At 46.2% G+C, this 15,548-nt stretch overlaps 1 long non-coding RNA gene across 1 annotated transcript in view; it reads left to right on the top strand.

Moving 5' to 3' along the window:
* LOC121086898 overlaps nucleotides 1-2,859 on the top strand; it is a 31,893-nt gene extending 29,034 nt beyond the window's left edge. Inside the window, exon 6 of the long non-coding RNA XR_005827470.1 lies at nucleotides 1,327-2,859. This is a non-coding gene — a long non-coding RNA (uncharacterized LOC121086898). The remainder of the gene's footprint in view (nucleotides 1-1,326) is intronic.
* Nucleotides 2,860-15,548: the final 12,689 nt, after the last annotated feature.

The following is a 15,548-nucleotide window of genomic DNA, read 5'->3' as shown; positions in this document are numbered from 1 at the left end:
CAGTCAGAGAAGTGAGCATGAGTAGAACCACTTCTTTGTTTTTTTGGAGGGGGCGGGGGGGTAGTAGCTGTAGCTCATTATAATTATCCAGAGGACACAGCCAAACTGTTTAAACACCTTGTGAGCCATCCTAATGGCCTGGAATAGCTGAGAGGATTGCTGGAAAGGACCGGTGTAAGGCGGTGCAATCTGCTTGGGTGAGAGCTCTGCCTTTGCTCCGGGATGCCTCTGCGCTCACCCGGGGCTGGGTGCTTGGTGTCCGGGGGCTCCCAGGTCCTGGCTGCTCCCTGCACCCCAACACCACTTCTTTAATCACTAGCTTGTGTGTTCACTCACCCAGCGGAGCTAGTAAGCCCAACAGAGAGGAAAGGTGTATTGCCTGGGAAGCAGTGATGCCCTGCTGATCCGATGAATCTGTTCAGGGCTGAAGTTTTAGGTCCTCTTGCTTCCCACAGCAGTTGGCTCCGGTTTCTGGGCTTGGTCCTCTTGGCTGCGGTGGGGGAGAGGTCAAAAAACGAGCTGTGAAGCTGTGAAGGCAAAAAGTGAAGATGTTAATAGGCTGTTTCAGAAGCGACTTGTTTTCATAAAGGGTTGCCTGGATTTTTTGAAAGGAATTTTATTGGCTTTATAAATGTTATTTGAAAGCAAATTTTGAAAATGCTTTCAAATAGTCACTGAGAGCCATTTACTGATAATCATGTTAGAAACTAAAAAAGTGATCATCATTAGAAATCTGCTGCCGACTTTTACTGTGCTAGGGGAAGGGTGTGGGGAGGAGGTAGAAAGGGAGCCTTTTTCTGTAGCCTGATTTGAAAACCACAAAGTAGTTAGCAAGGTGATAACAAAACTAAAGGAAAGGATTTCGGCATGCTGTGCAAGCGCTTATTGTCTCCTTTCATGAAAAGCAGAGAAAGAGCAGAAAGGTTGTAGGCTTCTCTAAGTCCTAATTATCCCTTGATTATGCCCACAGCAGGGATGAAGTTTTCAAAAGTAGGATTTCTGCAGTAAATCTGGAAAACTGGCTCAGCAGTTTGCTAGTCCCATCTATGTGCCCAGCAAATTAGCAGTGGGGCCAGACTCAGTGCTCCAGAGGTGCTGGTGCCTGAAAAAAACAGATTGCACCTAAAAGCTGCTCCATGTCTGTCACTGGATGTGCTGTAGCAAAGGGGTTTTTCACCTTCCTTTCCTCCCTTGCCCCAGGCAGGAAACCTGTTCTGTTCAGGCAGTGTCTATAATCCTGCGTGTTTATTTAGTCTGGGACATAAACCTCCTCACTATACCTGTTTTTTTGTTATTTTTTCCCCTTCTCCTTTCTTCCACATTAAGGAATGGCAAGAGCTATTTAGAATAAAACCCAAGATGACTGCCAGAGAAGTAGTACTGAACTCCTCATCTCTTTTTCCACGTATTTGAATTCTCTGGGAATAAGAGCCTGAGAAGTGCAGAAGGAGGGAGACATCCCATGTAAGCATATATCCATAGCCTGAAAAATTGATATTTTATGGTTTTGCTTGTCTTAGTAGATTATTAGTGCATTTGAGTCTGTTCTGTGTGGTTCAGCTCCCGCCCAGTGCTCAGGGTCTGCAGCAGTGTGGGTTTCGGAAGGAGCTGGGGAGATGAGCAATTTGCTGCCAACGGGCTGCGTTTTGCAGCTGAGAGTGGTATTGATTTCCCCTGAGTGACAGAGCAAAGAAGCTCTTGTGACTGGAGCTGTAGGATTTCTTGCTTCGTGGTCCTTATTTCAACTTCTCAGGTAAAAGGCAGTTGAGACCCAGCCACCCGCTCCCATCCTTTCCAGAGCTCAGCTGTTCAAATGCATAAAAAGTGATTCTTTGTATTAGAAAGGAGAATATAAAAAGTACCTGGTTTATATTAATATAAGATTCCCTAGCTTGTTTGCAGAATGCAGCTCACTATGAGATGCACTTGCATCCTCCGTGCTCCCAGTAGCAGCATCCTACTGCCTGACACTGGTAAGAAATTTCTCATAAAAATAAGTGGTATACTGCATATTGCTTATGGTAGGAATTGTGTGCAGTGGTGTATTGGGATCTGCACAGGCTGTACTGCTAACTCCAGGAGTCCTGGACGCTGTTTTTCTTCTATGTTTATTTCTTGCTTTGTTAAGCAACATAATTTCATACGATTATTGTGGCAGAAATAAGATAATACCGATTTTGGCAGCATCGGTTTTCAGTATAAATGGAAGCAATGCTCTATGCAGGGTTCATAATGAGGTTGGTTTTATTTACATTTGGTGAGGATGGATACAAACTGAAAAATCTCCTGGCACATTTTTCATAGAATTAAATAAAACTATTACGTATACACTTAAATGCAATGAACACATACAAATACAGTTAGCACACTGCATAAACACCTACGGTCTCTGTACATTGACTCCCTCTGATGTCCCAGGAGTGTAGTCAGCTACTCAAGGAATATTAATGCAAATACTTCTATCAAGTGGTGCAGCCCCACTCTGGCTGTGACCATACCCCTGCGCGCTCTTTGGGAGGGGGTTATGACGACGGGGTTTTGGTTTACTCAGTTGCTGGATTATCTCAGAGTTATTACAGTTGTTGGCTGATAGTGGGCAAGCACTCTTTCATGTATTTATGAACGTGCATTATCCTTAAGTAGCAGTGAAGACTGCATGCAGGACAAAATTCAGTATATTAACCAGCAGCTGAGGAAAATGAGTAATATTTGCGAAACTATATTTTTCTTTTTCATAGAATATTTTAATACCTGCTCAGTGTTGTGATAAACGAAGTCATGATTCATGTCAAAAATAGAATATACTGTGGTAAGTGTAATTGTACCCTGTGTAAATCTGGGACCTGTATCGCAGTTGTGGTGAGTGTGGTGGTTCTCCTTTGAGACAATGTGATGGCTCCCCCTTCCCCTGAGGCAATCCCTGCCTGGAAGAGCACGCCAAGGGAGATAAGGAAAGTGAAACTACGCCAGGGAAGGCCCGCTGAAGGAGATAAGGACCTTGAGATTTGGAAAAGCGTGCCAAAGGAGAGCCAGTAGGAGGAGAAGGCGTACCCCAACGGCCCGGTGGGGAAGGGGCAGGACGAACATCGGCGAGAAGGGATTGGTCAAGATCCGGGCATAAAAGATGCTGCTTTTAGGACTCAGGTGTGCGTGCGGTGGAACCAATTGAGTTCTCCGCGCACCCAGCGCTGTTTTTGCTTATTGTTTCTCAACCTAAATTGATTGAACCCCAAATAAAATTGTTTTAATTGTTATCGTTTATAACAGTGTTATTCACTGGTGCATTTGCAGAGCACTTCTCTCCAGTCATGACCAGCAGTGAGAGTTGCTTTTCCACGGACACCTTGGCAGTGGCAGCTCTGCTCACGTTGTCTGGGTGCAGAGAGCTGGCTGGGTCTGAGTTTTCCCCAAGGCTGTGCAGCTAGGAATGGTAGTTCCTGCTGGGCTTCCTCACAAAAATACAATTAGGTGTAAAGTCCTACAAGCAAAGTTTGGAGAAATGAGTGGGAAAAGCCCTGTGCCTGTCCCTGAGTGAGGTCCCTGTCGCACGGGAGGGGAAAGGGAGCACTGAGATCCCTATCACAGGGGCACTGAATTCTTTGGGATGGCCGACATGGAAGGGATTCTGATATTCAGGTGTGTGTGTGTGTTGGATTCATGCCCTGGCCTTGGGAGGGCTGCTGGAGGGCGAGGGAAGGTGCTGTGCCTCTGCTCTGCACCCTCCAGAGAGCACGGGCTGGGGAATACAATGTGGGAATGCAGTGGATTGAGACATCACAAGGTGAAATCCTGAAGACTTGAGCAAAGCTGTCATGAGCACAGAACACAAATACCCAGTTACAAAAACACGGCTAGCGGTCTTGTATTTTGTATTCTGCGGCTTCGCAGCCTGAGCTGGAGCTCAGCATGGCACCTCTCATGCTCCATGAGATGATTTCCATCAGAGGCGCTTGGCAGGCTGTCCGCATCGTTACCCATGACAGAAACAAGCAGCGCTCGCAGCCATCGTGTGGGCTGTCCAGCAGATACTGCTGGCTACCTTAAGCCCATGTCAATTAACTGTTGCTTGGAGCAAGGTTTGATGAAACGACAACCAGCAGCAATTACAGCTCCTGGGCTGCCTGGAGAGGGAGGCACAGCCCCAGGAACAGCAGAGTCGTGTGTGGCATGCAGAAAGCAAACCCTTTCCTAAATCTCTGGGGTGAGATTTGTTTTGCAAAAATGCCCTTTCTGGGGACTCACCTAAGGCAGCTGGTGTGCAGCAGGCATGTAGCAGCATCCCATCCCTCTGCCCCTGTGCGGGACTGTCTGGAGCCTCGCCCGGCACGCAGGCTCGTACGCCTTGGCAGGGCTTTGCCTTCGTGCCTGTGGTGCCCACACCTGCACTTCAGCAAGAGGGCGGTGGGATGGGATTCATGCGCAGGGAGCCGAGGTTTGTCAGGACCCCTTCATGATGCAGCACCTGGGAAAAGCTGTGCGTGGTTATGTCCTGTTGATCCTTTGGTAATGAGAGGGTAATGCAGAGTTTTGACATGGCGAAGGGAAAGTAATGGAAGGCATTTCTGAGCAGTTAAGATGACTTTTTAAAACAAAAAAATTGTTGAGATCAAAACATTTTTGCTTAGTAATTAGGAATTTCATTTTTCCTGTAGCTAATGACGTTTGCAATGCAGTGCTTTGATGGATAATTTTTAATTAGAAGCTAGGACATGGATTCAGCTTCCAGAACTATCGTATGTTTATGCTCATCCATTTTCTTGAGACTTTCTGGAGATAATGAGTCCTGCCTCCCTCCCTCAGTGTCAAATTCAAGTTTGACCTTTTTTGCTTGTAAATAGATTAGAAAAATTAATCCTGGGCTGTAATAAGGTATTTCATGATGCTATGGGGAAGGTTATTTATGCTTTTAAAACTTGTTCCAACCTAGTAGGTGTGAAAGGAAAGAATACTTAAGCTCTCTACTGCTGACAAGAATATTGTGTCTGAAAAACAAAAGTCACGGTGTGTTCATTTTGCTGATGTTATTTAAGATAAATATCAGCACCACAAGCCTGAACTGGAAGATACATCTTTAAAGATAAGGGATGTGGTTTTTTCACTGGCACATCTCAAATGGAATTACAGCTGCATGTGATTGTGCATGGGGAAAAAAGTGGGGAATTGGGAGAGGAGTTTCCTCCCCAGCCAGCTTCTGGCAGCTCACGTGAACCAGCTGGGTAATGCCCATTTGCAGCAGTTTCTCAGTTTCTTAGGCTATTTCTCCCCCAGATGGGTTAAAGGAGCTTTTCAGTCCCGGCCAGTTGAAGGTGATTAAAGCTCAATGTGGTAGATGTGACTGGCCCACCCCTCTGAGGAGATGGATGCTGTGGTGCCCACCAGAGCAGTGCAGGCAGGGGAGCGCACACAGCCCACAGCCACGCCGGGTCCTTGCACGGCAAACCTGGTGAGATCACTGTTTCTCGAAGTCTTCAGGAAAAGGCTGGGGAGCTTGTGGAGAGAGAGGTGGTAATGAGGGGTTGGCAGGGCTCTGAGGATGGTGCTGTGCCCAGCGGTGCTGGCCAGCTGTGTGCCTTGGTGCACGAGCCCTCGTGCAGAGGGGTTTGTCCCTGCGTCGCTTTGTCCCTGGCTGTCCCAGCTGTTGGGCTCTGCACAAGTGCTATAGCAGTACGTATTAAAAAATTCCTTTATAAAGGAGTGATCTCACAGACTGTTTCACCTTCAATTGCTATTAAAAATAAGAGGTATTGATGCTCAGGTGAAGAATATGGATATTTTTTTTTCCTCCCTCTGCATCATTTGGGAATTTGCTTTAATAATGTCAAAATCCATGCAAGCAGAAGGAAAAAACTGGCTTATTTTCTTGGCTTTGTTCATGTTCAGTTGCCCTGTAATCTGTGAGCAGTTTCTCAGTGAGTTTGTGGTCCCTGGGACTTCTGGTAGGGTGGAGGGTTTGGAAACCCAGGTAAGAAACAAGAATAGCCCGACCAGAAAGTCATAGAGTGTGGCAAATGTTTCTCCGTGTGTGTGGGAAAGAAAGGGTAAGTGTTTGGGACATACCCTGCACCGAGTGTGGAGCACCAGCCTTTTGCCTCTGGCTTCTGCAATTCAAATCTGGCCACGGCCTGGTGGTCTCACCTTTGCAAAAGCAGTTTTAAAAAGATCGATAAGCCCGGTTCCAGCCCCGGGGCAGAGTGATGCAAGACTGAGATGAGCTGAAGAATTAAGGACAGATGTGGAAAATGTACTCGAAGCCTGGCTAAACCTTTGCTTGGTTTGGACCTTGCAGCTTCCACAGCACTTTTCATTGCCTTCATAACAGTTCTTTAAAAAAGATAATCATCCCAAATTGCCCCTATAAAGGGAATGGAAAGGCTCCCTTAACATAAAGGTGATCTAAACAATCATGGGGTAAACCACTGCCCTGAGTTGAAGCCATCAGTGGCCAATGGCTACCCAAATGGCCAGCTTCACACCTTTCGTTGTGATGCCTGGTGGAGGCTGCAAAACCTTTACAAGAGGCAAAGGCTCTATTGACTCTAATTGCTTGGCCTGTTTTAAATTAGTGGAAAGCTGTGCCTCTCAGAACTACTGCTTTTGTAATTAGCCTTGTGTACTTTTCTATGGCTTTATTAAAGAGACTGAATGCCTAGGGAGAGGCAAAGCCCAAGCTCTGCTTTACTTGGGATAAGAAAGGCATTTTCTTCTTAAGTTAGTTGGTTAGGAGTTGCTTTAATTATAATGAGTAAACTGAGGGTGCTCATATTAATATAATTGATGTTACCAAACAGAATTTATAGCTATTGAAGCAGTAATAAAAAGTAACTTATAATAAACATTAAAGAATTTGCTGACATCTTATAGGCACTCCATGTTCTGAATACCGGCGAGGTACATAGGCAGCCCTGGCAGGGAATAAACGCGGTGCAAGGTAACGTGCCCAGGGCAGGCTGGCTGCGGCATGGCTGCTGGCACCGGCCCCTGCTTCACCCAGCTCTGACAGGCATCTCGGTTCGCCACTGCGCTCAGGTTACTGCTATCTCTACTACCCTTATAGCTGGAAAACCAGACAGAAGTACATTTTCTAGCCCCAGGGCGCAGCCTGAGGAAGGCTAAGCCCAGGCTGGAGCTCACCTGGGCTCGACCCAAAGTCCTGCCTGTTCTCCGGGGATGCTTTACTCTGCAGCTGGGTTATATTTATACCCAGATAACTTCCTTTCCATTAAGAAAATTCTTTCCTGGCAGGGTATGCATCTATCATTAAATCACAATCTTTCTGGAAACAGAACAGAGACTCAAACTTCAAAGCTTGCCACTCTTTTCCGTGGAGCTCTTCTTGCTGGTTGCCTGGGAGGCTTATTTGAAATTATGCATGGAGACGGGCAGAGAGGAATGATTTCTAAAGTTGTCATAATTATGCCCCTGAGTGGGCGAGACTTGGAAACCTCTCGGGGCGCAGGAGGCGGTGGGGACGAGAGGCCATGTGCTCCCTCCCGGCGCCACGAGCCGCTCTGAGCTCCCGCACAGCCGGCACCCCCGAACCAGCAAACCCCTTGGGGGCCAGAGCCCCCCACATGGTCCAAATCCTCTGCGGCCTCTTTCCACCCCCTCCACCTACAGACCATCTAGAAAGCCCTCCTTTTACATCTGCTTGCCATATCATCTGCTCTCACTGATTTTAGAAGACTGGTGGGTACAAAGACGACAAAATGCTGTCTGACACAGTGCCCTTTACAGAGAATGCTTGCTTTCTTACGACAGCCTGAATCTCAGCCGTGCTCTGCTTAAAAATGTTGTTAAAAGGCCCCTTCTGCCTTAAAATACTGTCTCTTTTTAAAGCCTTCCATAGTTAGATTTGTGCATTTCTGTTCACATAATCATGCTGCATCGAAATGGAAGGTAATTAAGTCCCAGGCAAAGAGTTTTCCAGTGTCTGGGAGAATTCAGTGCCTCAGCACATGCAGCCCCTCTCCAGCTAGAAATCTCTCCTTCAGGTAGGTCTCTGGACAGAAACGTTCATTTTGGACAACTTTTAAATAGTGACGAAACGCCTGTTGTGTGCTACAGGGCAGCGAAGGGGAGCATCGCTCTCCGGGCTGGTGCAGAGCATCAGCTGTCAGGAGCTGGGTCTCAATGTGCTAATTGGGGTGTGTCTGATGAGGTGATGCTCACAACTTGTGAGTTTAGTTGGTGAAGCCTGTTGGTTCATTGGATATGAAAGAGAGACTTCATGTGGCTTGGTGGGAGTTTAGAGATTAACGTTTGGTTAAATGTGCAAGTCGATTCCTCTCCCCCGTTACCTGGATCCTCTCCATGGCTTGGGAGGCTCTGCAGAAAAAACGGCTCCAGGTTTTGTTGTTGGAGAATTATTTATCTTTAGCTCCTTCACACAGGGATGGGGGCATCAGGGGACATTGGCAGCAGAAGTGCTTCCGATGCTTTCTTTTGTCCTCTTCAACTTACTGTAATAGCAGCCAACGTGATAGAAAATGTGCGGTTTTGGATACTTTCAAGGTTGCCCCATTTTTTAAAAGAATCATCATTGCTGTGCAGGACAGCACTGTGTTTGGGGACCATGACGCTGTACCCACCTCTGAAGAATTGCCCAATACCTCTCAGAGTAAAAAACCATCACAGACCAGTCCTTGCCTGGGGTTCTGGTCCAGCCCCAGCCTGTGTGATCTCACTGTGGAAGGGAAATGCTGTGAAAGATGTACTTAGGTCAGCAAAAGAATTGTAACTTGCTGATGCAATGCAAACCACTTCTGTACCTGTGTTTTACAGTTCAAAATACAGACTGTGCCGGCACAGAGCTTAATGGTGTGGATGTATCACAAGGTAGGGCACTTGTGGCCCTTGGCTGCCCTCCCTGGGTCTCCTCTATGCTATGCCTTCCCCTCTGCAACCTTCTTTCCCTCCCTCTGGTCGGTACAGCTAGGGAACTGTCAATAGATACTGAATACTCATGAATTCAATAAGTGATTGTAAAAGTATTTTTTTACTTATACAAACTTTTATGTGTAGCAGATTATTAAATGTCCACTATAATTGCATCTGTACGTATTTAATTTGGTTTCTATAGAAGTGGATAGAAGCAATTCCTTGATTTCATGGGAATCTGTGTACTTGGTACAAGTTGGGAAGTGGGTTTCATGCAGTACTGTAGGAAAAATGGAAGGTCACTGTCGTGTTTTTAGAGTCTAATACACAGTCAGTCACTACTGTGATTTGATTAATGTCTGCTTAATTAGGCTCAAGTGAAAGACTTCAGAATGTGAAACCCAGCGGAGGTATGGTTGATAACTTTGTTATTGAGAAAATCCAGGGTGTTTCTGAGTTTGCCCCAAAGTTTTTGCAACAAGCCGAAACCTTGCCTGGTTAGCGCCCCTCGGATGGTGCCCGCCTTGACCCAGCTCCCGGTGCGCCTTGCTGGGGCTGCCGCTGGCTTCACAGCTTGGCACGGAGCAGCTGCACGTCCAGCCTGGCTCAGGGGGCTCCTGCACCCCAGGAGCAGGGGCTGGGCTCTGCCGCCCCGGCAGCACCCCATCCCCGCTGGGCTCAGCACCCGACTCACCTCCCCGAGGGATGCTTCGCGCCTCTCCTGCTGCTCCGAGCTTACGCCTGCTTGTTTGGTTTTGGGATGTGCTGTAAATCCACGTAGTACTTCTTCAGGTAGCTGGTTTTGGCAGGGAGGGTGGAGATGCGGGAGAGGGCTAGTGGCAGGGGGGCAGCTCCCTGTGCACCCCTTGATCTGGATTCCACTTAAAACAGGGCTCTCTCCTGGTTTAATTTGCTGGCAGCACAGGTTGATGCCAGCCACTGCTCTCCGTAGTCAAGGATAAAAAATGCCTGGCTCCTTCAAATGATCCCTGCTGTTTCGTGAATCAATTCTAGGTTAATATCAAAGTTATAAGATGTTTATTCACTCCTGGCTACTTGGATTGTCCCAGAAGAAGTTCACCTTGGGGGATTATGCTCTCCCTACAGGTTTTGATTAAAAATTGAAATGCCCTTTTATTGTCTTGCAAGTCATTATGTTCACATGATAAAAATGATTTTATACCTAACTCCACCTATTAATCAAAAGGGTCAGCACAATAAATAGTTTTTACCTTTGCTATGAGAAACCTTATCTCCCCATGGTCTTAGGAGCTGATTACAAGAGAAGATGCAGACAAAAGAATTAAGATCTCAGAGACTGGCTTGATCAATGTGACACAGAGACATGAATTACTGTTGAGAACTTAGGAGGGGAGAAAGAGAGCGCTTTGGTGAAAGGGAAAAGTAAGATTGCCTGAGTTTTTAACCTCCAGGTGCCAAAGGTAAATGAAGTAGGCTCATTCATCTTAATAAATTTATGTCCAGCACCTAGTTCTGAGTGAGATTGATTTTCCTTTTCTTGAGATATATATGTGTGAAGATATATATATAAAATAATATGTGTATATATCGCCCATACCATTGCTTTCATAAACCTGACCATGAAACTACTGACTTTTCCCAGTGTATCCAGTTGCAAACTTGGGCTCGAGATGGAGTTTCTGCTCCTGGGTTTTACAAGTATTGGCGTGCTCACTGATGGCTGCCTGGAGTCGTTGCCCTTTCCTGGAACCGGAGGCGCTGGCGGAGTCACGGTTTTACAGACAGGCTTTGCGGGGATGTGGTGCCAGGACATCTGACACACATGGTGCCGTGGAGGTGGCTTCCCGTTGGAATCTGCAGGTCCTACTTATTCTGTGGGCTTTGCCTTTTGCTTCATTAATGTTTTGCTCATCTGCAGTGCCCCCCACCGCCTCCATTCCCCTGAATTCCTTGGAGGCTCTGGCAGTACGGAGATGCAGAATATCCAGCTGCTTCTCCTGCCCCAACAGGATGTTTGAGCAGAAGGAAGAACATGAGCTACTGCAAATGTCACGAGAAGAAAAAAATAAGCCACAAGTGGCATTTAGCGCTCTGATTATTCCTTCTCATCCCCAGTACTGTGTGTATGTTTCCATTACATGTGTGACAAAGAGTAGTTAGATTTGCACTGCAAATTAATCTTTAAATATACTTACGTCCTCTCGGAGCCTCTCCAGGAGTAGTTGCGCTCCTGATGTACTGTGGTCTGTCATCCCTCCAGCGCCTGGAAATACAAGCACCACCTGTAGTCTCTCTTCTCTTTTCAAATGCCTCTTTAAATACCACTTCTTTGCACCCTAAATCTTGAGGCGTGTCAGTAGAAATGAGGCCACCTGCATCATCTGCAGCACATCTCTGAGTTCCTCATCTGATTGTCTCTTCCATTGTACCTCGGATGGGGTGACAAATCCAGTGTCATGTACAGGGGTGGCCTCCAACGCGTAGTAAATTACTCAGCGTATAGAAATGAGGATATATACACGTCTTAATGGGTACAGCGCTGCTATAGCCGTACTCTGGGTATCTGAAAATAACTCTCTGCTATGAATGTTGAAATACCAGCAATGTGGTGCTAAGAGAACAGATGGGTATTTTGCCATGTGATGTCGCCTAGAAAACAGCTTTGATTTAGTGTACCATGCTTGTCTGACTTTTAAACTTGTATTAAACAGAATTTCATAAAGGCGAACTCCACATAAAAATCTCAAATAACAAGGCACTTGGTGGGAGGTTACTAAGCTATGAAAATTATTGATTCATTCTCCTTTCATTTCAAATGGGCAGATGTGTATGAATATTTATTTACTTTGAGGTCTTTTTTTAGAGGGGAAAAAGGTCTTCAGTAGGTGTTTTGATTTCACAGCACAATCAAGGGAATTAGTACTACGTATAAAACAGTAATTAAAGCCGTTAGATTTCTGAACCCAAAATGACATAGAACTTCCCCCCACCATATAAAGCTGTTTCTTTTTCTTGCAGTGCTCCTGACGTTCAGCCTTTGTGATTATTATGTAGTGTTAGTTCATCACCGCTTCAAAACGAATGTTGAAGATTTAACCCCTTACAAACAACTGCCTCAAGATACCCTGGCTTTAGTCACCCCTCAGGTAAAGGCTTTGTGCTTTTCACTAATCGGCTGACTTATGAACCATGTCTGGGCATGCCAAAATAATGGCCAACGTACCTGTGTCTGATGTGGGAAGGCTAGCAGGTTTTTGCATCAGCAGCTGATCTGGCTGTGTAGGTAAATGGAAGGATTACCTCTGCCTTGTGCTGAAGTGGCTCATGTGTTGGGTTTACGTGAGGGGATGCCCTGGTTCCTGGGCTCGTTTTGCAGATGTGGCATGAGAAATTCATGTGTAGTTATATAGGCAGTGCTGCAAGGGCTTCAGAGCCTGCTGCTGGCGGTCTGGGAGTGCCCAGCACCTCTGGGTGTTCAGAGCTCCTCGATGAATAATGCTGTTCAATGTAAGAAATGCTAAGGTGGGCTTGGAAATCATCCCTCACATGCCTGTGATGTGCCTCACAGATACTCTGTGTCCCGAGGGCTGAGCAAAGTTTTCTCATGGTGTTTTTGGCTCACGGAGGGCAGCTTTGTTTGCCTTTCACACACGTGCGGTGGTTTTGCGGAGGGTTTGGTGCAGCCCCACCGTGCCCAAGGGGTAATGTCCGATGGAAAGCCAGAGGTCTGCATTCAGTGGCTCTGGCAGTTCTGCTTGCCTCTTGCTTGACAAAAATACAGCGGGGTGACATGTTTCCTAAGCAGCACTCACCAGCTCTTATCCAGAAGTGCTGGAGACACCCTGAAGTCTGCTTTGTATATTGTGATACTACTGAGGACATGTGCAAATGTCAGACACTGTGTGTGAAGCAGCAGGACAAAACCCTGCAGCAACCTCAGAGAGCCAGGCTGGAGCCGTGCCGCAGCAGGAGCCACAGCAGGAGCCGCAGCAAGCGCAGCCCCATGCAGGGCACCACTGTGGGGCATCAGGGGAGCTGTGGGATGGGCATAACAAATAAGGCCTTCAAGGTATCAAGTAATCCAAATGATCATAAAATTGTTCTGGTCAAAATCACATGGGTAATTAAGACATTCTTGCATCTTGAAAAGCAACATATCTTTTAATTATTTATTCTATTATGTTACATTTATTCAAACAATATACAATTATTTTATAATAGCATATAAGAATATATTAATAAAGTGTGTAGATGAAGATATACCATCTACATTTGTAATATATTTGTTTTATATTTATTATTTAGATGGCTTCCTAATAGGACTAATAGCTGTTCAACAATGATGTTGGTGTCTGGAATCAGATGAAATAGGGAAATATCACTGTAAGAAAGGAGAGAGTTAAGATTAGGTCCTTTTTTTTGGACATTATTGCTTTAAGGATACACCATATGTGCTTTTTAAAGTTGGAACGAAGTAGGAGAGAAGGGGAAGAGTAGATTGCCCTCAATTTGAAAAATAATAGTGTACCAGCATGACCTGTTTTTATGTATGAGAACCTTCAGTCTACAAAGTTCTTGTTAAAAGACTTTATCTCGCTGACCAGATGGTGCAATTTGTCTGGCATTGACATTTGGGAATATCTGCTGAATTTTGCATAAGGACAACTGTTTTAATCATCCAGTGTCTTGCTGTGTTAATCTTATTTGTCTGCAATGACCAACTCTTTTCATATTCCTGGCGATCATGTAACTGTATTGTGTGTGCTTTTATACAACCTTCTTCTCATCCTTACCTTTTTGTTGTCTACCACTTGGAGAGTTCTTTGGGTTGAACTCGTCCTGTTGAGGTGGAATGATGTGTTAGGGAAAATGAACCAGATGTGGATGAGCTTGGGATATTTAAAACCACTCTGCCAAGTTAATCTTTTGCTCAGAATAAATGCGAGAATACTCTCAGAGATCAAAGTAGTATATAAGATCAGGGCAAAGGATGAGCTGCGAAGCTCCGCTTCATGGCTGCAAAGGAGATGGGAGCTGTAGCAGCAGCTGGTTGCATGACCAGATTCCCCTGTTTGAGAAGGATGGAAAACAAAGAATTCATATATTTGTAGAAGTATAAAAAAGCAGCTTTGTAAGACAGAAAAGCCATTGACCTTCTTTCCATTACTTAAAGGAAAAAAACAGTTCCTGAAGTCGCCTGTGCTTTCCCATGCTGCAGACTGCTGTGCCTACAGCTGCACAGATGGGGATGCAGGAAAGGAGGGGCTGGATCTGTGAGCAGCGGTCACCAGCCTACCCTGTGTGGTGGCAACACCCTGCCCTCGGTGGCATGCTCTGTGGTGCTGTGTGTGGGGACAGACGTAGGGTTTGGTTATATCAATAACACATGTCCCTCCTCCTCACCAGCCCCAGAGCCCCTCTGCCCATCCCAGCATCTCCCAGAAATAAAGGAAAAAGCACAAGTGGATTAACTGCCTACAGGTCCCCTGTGCTGTCCCCTGTTAACCCATCTCAGTTTGCATGATTCATTACAGTTTAATTTAGGAAATTCAGGATCAGGATGTATGCAGCTCATTACAGATTAATTGCTTGTATTGCCTGGAGCAATACATTTGTATTGATACAGAGTGGCACAGAAATGTGCTATCCATTCACGCAAACATATTAGTCCTCTATTATAATGGTAAGGCTTATTATTTGATATTTAGACTGTATTTGCAATCACGCAGGGCAGGGCATCCTCCAGCTCCTGCGGCAGCTCCCTGCATGCCACAGGCAGTGTCCAGCCGGCGTACATATGTAGCCTATGTGAAGGACATAAACATGGGCTGTCCTTCTGTCCAGAGATGCTGGAGGTATCGAAGCACACTGGTGCCCTGGTGCTGCTGGGGCTGTGCTGAAGAAGCCTGTGCCTGCTGCAGCCTCCCAGGCTGGCCCCTCTCCGTGCCCCATCTTGGCTGCTGTCCCTGGGAGGACCTGGTCCCCCTGGATGTAAGCCTGACATGCCAGAGGGCTGGCACCCTTGTCATGCGTGGCTGTGAAACGCAATGTGAACTGGGACTTCCTAGCACCATGCCTGAGGTCAGCGTGCCACTGCAGCTCTGGCAGGGTGCCAGAAGAGCCACAGAGGTGAGTCTCTTTCACCTGGAAGTCGCCAGCCCTCGGCAGGCACGCGGCACATGGCAATGAGTGGCCTTGACTCCTTGCAAATTCTTTGAAGTCTTTTTCCAGTTACTTTTGTTTCTTTTAAACACTGGGGCACTTGGGTCACAACCATCGTCTCTACCTCAGATTTTCCTGGAGAGATTATGGTTTGACCAGTTAGGTTGGCAACTGGCTGCCATTGTAAGGCTGCTGAATTTTGTAGCTGAGGATGTGTTTAATGTGCTGTTAGCACTAGAAGCTGTGATGGATTATGTGCAACAGCAATGGTACACAACTGAACAACCAGGTAGTTAATTACTGCAATTATAACATTTTATGAAAAGGAATTGCATTCGCAGCCATTCATTATGATGATGAATTTCCCACATTTTATTACCGGTCATCTGCACCACTCGTATGACAAATGGCAGAGTCCCATGCAGAAAGAAACCCCTTCCCTTTCCTCCCCTCCCATGCATGGAGGAGATGGCGTTGTTAGTGTGACAGAGTCTAATTGCTTTGCCATCCAAGTTAAATATTTATAT

The sequence above is a fragment of the Falco naumanni genome, chromosome 4 (assembly GCF_017639655.2).
Source record: "Falco naumanni isolate bFalNau1 chromosome 4, bFalNau1.pat, whole genome shotgun sequence".
Classification (NCBI taxonomy): Eukaryota; Metazoa; Chordata; class Aves; order Falconiformes; family Falconidae; genus Falco; species Falco naumanni.
The sequence above is the reverse complement of the archived record's forward strand: the minus strand, read 5'-3'. Positions and strand labels throughout refer to the sequence as shown.